The sequence below is a fragment of the Phalaenopsis equestris genome, unplaced genomic scaffold, assembly GCF_001263595.1.
Source record: "Phalaenopsis equestris unplaced genomic scaffold, ASM126359v1 Scaffold000180, whole genome shotgun sequence".
Lineage (NCBI taxonomy): Eukaryota > Viridiplantae > Streptophyta > Magnoliopsida > Asparagales > Orchidaceae > Phalaenopsis > Phalaenopsis equestris.
The window spans coordinates 1,047,014-1,053,704 of record NW_018164622.1 but is presented as its reverse complement, the minus strand read 5'-3'; the positions used below and the strand labels follow the sequence as shown (position 1 = coordinate 1,053,704).

At 36.5% G+C, this 6,691-nt stretch overlaps 1 protein-coding gene across 1 annotated transcript in view; it reads left to right on the top strand.

Moving 5' to 3' along the window:
- The first annotated feature begins 783 nt into the window (after positions 1 to 783).
- LOC110022318 overlaps positions 784 to 6,691 on the top strand; it is a 48,925-nt gene continuing 43,017 nt past the window's right edge. Inside the window, exon 1 of the mRNA XM_020721193.1 lies at positions 784 to 1,006. The gene's annotated coding sequence lies outside the window, so the exon portion shown is untranslated. The remainder of the gene's footprint in view (positions 1,007 to 6,691) is intronic.

Here is a 6,691-nt window from a genome sequence, read left to right as displayed (position 1 = left end):
AAATTTTATAAGACGGTGGTGAGATCTACAATGCTTTATGGCGCTGAATGTTGTCCTTTAAAAGAGAAGCATAATACTAAGTTAAGTGTTTCCGAGATGAGATTGATTAGGTGGATGAGTGGCTTTACTCTTATAGACAAAATGCGAAATGATATATCTGTGATAGGGTTGGTGTAGCTTCTGTGATGGATAAAATTAGAGAAAGTCGTCTTAGATGTTTTGGTCACATTAAGCGTCAACCATCTGATGATCCGATTTGGAGAGTAGATGTTTTAGATTCGACTTATGTTAGAAAGTCAAAGATAGACCTAGGAAGACTTGGGCTTATTGTATTAAAAATGATCTTAATTTACTAGAACTAAATGAAAATATGACACTAAATAGTACACAATGGAGAAAAAGGATTCATGTAGCTGACCCCACGTAGTGGGATTAAAATTTTGTTGTTGTTGTAAACTAAAATGAGTCGAATAAAAACTAACAAAAAATTATACTAATTTATAATTCAAACTTAAATTTTTTTTTGTATTGTGAACTAACCAGCCGAACACTAGCAGTTAATGGGCTGAACAAGAGCCGGCCCAACTCCCTTTCAATTAGGAATAGTGCCTCTCTTTCGAAAAATTATTCCATGCGGATTGGCCCGGACCGTAAATCACATGATCTACGGTCCTGATGTATTTCGGTGGGTCCCACCTAAAATTTTTTATTTTTTTTTAAAAAAACAGAAATAATCCTGACCGTCGAACACCGCACACCGCATGATCCCCCTTTCGAAACACTAGCAGTTAATGGGCTGAACAAGAGCCGGCCCTACTCCCTCCCAATTAGGAATAGTGCCTCTCTTTCGCACTTCGCATCGCACGCGGGACGCGAGATTCCCTCCATAGCTCCTCCTCTCTGGCTGTCTCGGCAACGACGGCAAGCCGACGACAACATTTGGGAAGCATCGACGGGATCGGCGTACAAAGATCTTTGAAATTCCCAAAATTTTCACATACGTAAGGTAACCCGTAACCCTCTATATAGATTCAGAATATTTTCCCCTTTTGTTCTGTTCCTGCAGTGTTAAGCCATGAGTAAACTCAGTTACATGCATAAAAATTTTATTAGCTGTGTGCTAACTGATTTATCTTAGGAAGCCGTGAGCAAAATTATTTCAAAAAATTGATGAACTGTTTGAGTCTTTGGAGATCCTGGTGCCGATTATTCAATCATAACAAAAGAGTTAAATTCTTTAAATATTTCATATACTACAATAATTACTAGTTTATTCACATCTTGCCTACTGGGGATAATATTTTAGCTAACCATGGTTGTGTTTGTGAAATTGATATATTTGATAAGAAGTTGGAATTTGAGTTGATTATCTTGCCCATGACTCCTCCATTTCCCATTCCAATATCTGTGATCATGGCAAAAGAAAGTCATGAGAGCGATTATTTTGTTTTTAGAGTTTGAATAATATCTGAGAATAAATTTTATGTTTTCTCTAAGGTTGGAATATTGCATCCTCCTGTTTCAAGTGGTGCATTGGCTATGTCTTATTGAGTGCAGATGGCTGTCTTCTTTTATCCGAGAACTTCCTTCCCATCCAGTTTTGACATTTCACCTTTAGTTTTCTTCCTCTTTACTGTTGTTTATTAGCCTTCATTACTTCCGGTCTCTCTATTTCAACTATAACTCCACACCAGGTTTGATTCTTGCCACCCTTCTTTGACATCCAAGAATATTGCCAAACCTCTTAATCCATTATCAGCCCACTGCATAAAATGCAATCTACTTTGAATCATAGCTTCCAATCCTAAAACAACCCTTCACATCCATTTGCATCCATTTAGCCTTTATTAAACCACCTCTTAAATAACTAAATCTAATTAGCTCAAACTAACCCAAATCAAGATAAGCTTGAATCTCCCTCCACCACAATCCTCAAAAGGCCTCACCATTCTACCACAAATTTCAAATCAACCCTCCATCTAAACTAATACTCAATACTTAATTTGATCAATTTCAACGAACCTCAATAATCAAGTAATCACCTTGATGAATTTCAAGGATTGCCGAAGAATCATTTTGTTTTGATTGATTTGCTTGTTTAGCATATATTATTTTAATATTTCTATTAATGATATTTAATTATAAAATTTCAATTATATATAATGATATTATATATATTTTTATGTAAAGGTTTAACAAATAGATCGTTATTTAAAAAGAATAGAAGGGTGAAAGTTGATATAGAGATCTACCAGGTGACCTTGGACTTCGTCCTTCTATTTGGAGTTATGATGTTAATGATAGAGACAAAGTACGAAGAGCGTATTTGCTTAAGCGACCACATCAACCAAAGACTCTTAGTTTTCTTCAAACCGTGATAGGTAACATTGCTCGGAGATTTAGTTCGAAATGGTTCGAGGATCATCTAACTTCGCTACAGTGTAACGTTCAAAAAGATGCAACATATTGCCTCTATTGTTATCTATTTAAGCCTCATGAACTGGTTGATACAAGTTAAAGAGGTAGAGATTTATTTGTTAATTAAGGATTTAAAAATTGGAAGGAAAAAGAAAAACTTTTAGCTCATGTTGGACATCATATCAGTGCTCATAATAAGGCAAGACAAAAATGTGAAGATCTAATTAAGCCTCGAGTACAGGGTGTTTTTACCTTGTTGTTGATTAAGGATGAGAGGAATAAGAAAGAATATAAAATTATGTTGACTGCAACTGCTAATTGTGTTTAATTTCTTCTACGACAAGGGTTGTCATTTCGTGGGTATGATGAATCATCTGAATCAGCTAATCAAGGCAATTGTTTGGAGCTATTTTATTTTCTTGCGAATCATAATGAAGAAATCAAGAAAGTTACATTTGAAAATGCCAGCACAAAATTACAATTAACTTCACCAAAGGTTCAAAAAGAATGTTGTCAAGCTACAACAATTGAGACATTAGCTTACATAATTAAAGATATAAGTGATTCATACTTCTCTATCTTAGTTGATGCATCTTGTGACGTGTCAACAAAGGAACAGTTGGTTGTCGAAGTGAGATATATTAATAAAAAGTGACAATTTATTGAAAGAATTATTGTTGTTAAACATATTTCCTCAACAAATTCAGTCGCACTCAAAACAATTCTTGAATTCATACTTGCAAAACATTCATTAAGCTTACATAGGATACATGACCAAAATTCTTGAATTCATACTTGCAAAACATTCATTAAGATTACATAGGATACATGACCAAGGCTATGACGGGACATCCATTATGCGAGGTGAGTTTAATGGTTTGAAAACACTCATTCATAATGATAATCCTTAAGCATTCTATGTTCACTGCTTCACTCACTAGCTTTAGTTATGTCTGGTAGCTGTAGTAAAAAATCATTTGCAAGTTAAACATCTTTTTGAGTTCACTTCAAAAATCCTAAATACTGTTAGAGCTTTATGTAAGAGGAGTGATGCTCTTAAAATCATTCAATTTGAGAAAATTCTTTTGCTTATTAGGGTGGAAAATTTACTTAGCGCTTGTGGTTTGAATCAAAAAACTGCTTTGCAACGAGTTGGAGACACCCGTTAGAGCTCACATTTCTATACTTTAATTAGTCTTATGAAAGTGTATGCATCCGTATTTGAAGTGCTTGAGATTATAAAAGAGGATGAAGTGCATCATCAACAATCGTTGAAGCCGGTGTTTTAAGCGATGCAATGAAAAAATTTGACTTTATCTTCACAATGCATTTAATGATTGATGTTTTAGCAGTTACAAAAGAATTGTCACAATCTTTATAAGGAAAAAATCAAGATATTGTGAATGCAAATGATGCGAGAGAATGGATGAGATTTCTTATTAGAAGAAGTGTCTCGCTTTTGTAATGTTTTTGAAATTGATGTTTCAAATATGAACTCATCTTTTAATGCTCGAAGATCAATGAGGAGAGGTGAATAAACAAATTTGCTTCATTATCGTGTTGAGTTGTTCTAAAAGTTGAATAGCCATTTCTCTGAAGCAAATACCGAGTTGCTTATTTGTATAGCTCGTCTAAATCTAAGTGATTCATTCTCAGCTTTTGATAAGATTAAATTAATTCTTCTTGCAAATTTATATCCTAATGATTTTTCCATAGTTGAGCTTGTAGCTCTTGATTATCTGTTGTCCGCTTATATTCGTGACATGCACTCTAGAGATGATTTCTCATTTTTAAGAGGCATTACCAATTTTGCAAAACAACTTGTTAAAGCTAAGAATGATTCTGTGTATTCTCTTGTTTACAGACTTATTATGTTGGCGTTAACTTTATCAGTTGCTACTGCTACAGTTAAGAGATCTTTTTTTTTGCAATGAAGATTATCAAACATTGATTACGCAATCGAATGAGTGATGACTGGCTCAATGATTTTCTTATACCATACATTGAGAAAGAAGTATTTGACTTGATTCCTAATGAATCTATTATGCAGCATTATCAATCATTGTAAATAGATTGAAAGCTCGTAATCATTGTCGTGATCTCATTGAGAATATACATTCTTCTTGAATGTAATTCTTGTAATAGGAATTAGTTCAGAAGATGTTTTGAGCAGTTTTCTCCTTGGTTTGCTTGGTTTTCTCTGTGCATGCTTCCATTTTAAAATTTGCAACAAATTTTATTGGCAAGACTTTTTTTATAGATTTTTTTTTACTGATTTTAACGGTAATTTTTGCATAAATTTTATGATGTAAATGCGATATAAATTTTTTCTTGGTTAATATTTTTTTAAACTATATTTGCTTACATTGATTTGATTTCTCTCAACATTATCGAAACAAATGTTGAAATGAGATTATTATGCCAAAATTTTCAAACTTTTGCTTTAGAATGACTCATAAAATATTAGTACAAGGTTTGCATGTTTATTTTTTGAATTAAGAATATTGATTTGAGATAATAAAAAACATAATGGAGCATTTACATGCATACCACATTATTTTTTTTGTATTTATTTATCGAACACCTTAACTTTTTTGCTCACCTGCATAACACTAAAAAAATTTAACACCACATAATAAATCTGCCCCCCTGAAAACAAAGGCTGGTTCTGCCCCTACTATGGAGTATGATTTTTCAGAGTACATGCTTGAGGATGTCTATATAGAGTTTGTGAATGCAAACACTAAGGCCTTCGATGGATGCAAATTGCCAGAGTATATGCAAACACATGTCTACGTCAACTATGATGTCGAGAAGTTTGTTCCAGAAGAATGGAAAGTTACATATGAATTCACACTCCTTTCTCTCTTGGTCTGAAAAGCGAAAGCACTCGTCAAAATTTATCCTCTCGACACAGATGCCGCTCCACACCCGGTTAACACTGTAAAGAATACACCGCTAGAAAGGATGTAACACTTCATGAAACAAGCGATCAAATCTCAAACTCTTGGTCTGAAAAGCGAAAGCACTCGTCAAAATTTATCCTCTCGACGTAGATGCCGCTCCACACCTGGTAAACACTGTAAAGAATACACCGCTAGAAAGGATGTAGTACTTCATGAAACAAGCGATCAAATCTCAAGCTGTGTACAAGCTGCTCCTGACATCGTAGCGTCACTCCCGGCCACCGCCTTTCCGCCCGCTCGAGTTGAAGTCACAAAACCGTGGTACTGCTGCACCTTAAATGAGTGCTATGGAACCACCCCCTCTGGACATAGGCACAGGGATGCCCAAAATGGGTGTAGACCCCTTGCTCTGGGTGGCTAGGCGCGACATTGGAGCATAAGACACCCTCCTTTAGGTGCCTAGACACCCACCCTTGGGCGCGTTGGTGCCCCATATTGGGGCACCAGTTTCTATGTGCTATTGTTGTGTACCAGCATATAACTTTTGAGTTATCAATATGCTTGTTGCCCTTGATTATTCGGCTAGAGGATGGTCACCCGCCGGTTTCTGAATAGTTGCCTCTCGAAGACTTGGTCGATGTTACAAAGTTGGTAAGTGTTGGCGACATGTCAACACAAATGACTGACTTGTTGATGGGGAAACTTGCTCAGTAGGAACATCTATTTACTAGAGATCAGTTGTCAAGGCAAATGTTTATGGTGGGGGTCATACAAGAGAGGTTAATCACTTTGGAGAAGTGACCTGATTCGTGAAGTGAGGTAGCCAGTCACCTGGGTAAGGAACTCATGCGTTTGAAGGTTAAAGTGTTGTGACACATCATACTCTAAATTTGGTCAATTTCAAGTAATTTTGGTTGTTGGTAACTTTGTCCTTGGCTACGTCACTGTTGACCTCGCTTTCGGTCGAGGTGTAGTTTTTCCCTTCTTAGTAGCCTAGGATCTAGCCGTGGGACTTTTCTGTCGATTACTCCTAGAAAACTAGTGAAGGAGCCATTCCCGTTAGCAATTTTGAACTTTTCTTCGCTCGACTTGACGTTCCATGTAGTAGTCTTGACCGCTATTGCTTAGCAGGTAAGGCTACTCCGAAGGAACTCAAGGAGCATTCCTATAGGACTGCCGGCCATAGGATTGACTTTACTCGTTGATTTGGCGCCGCTGCGCTCTTCGCCGTCCCGTTTAATCGAATTCGAGCCGAAATTTTGGTAGGATTTGGGCCGCGACGCGTTTTTTAGCCTGATCGACGACGAGGTTGCCCGGACGACTCCGGATGACGAAACGGACTGCGCCGATGCGTCCGGAACATCAAT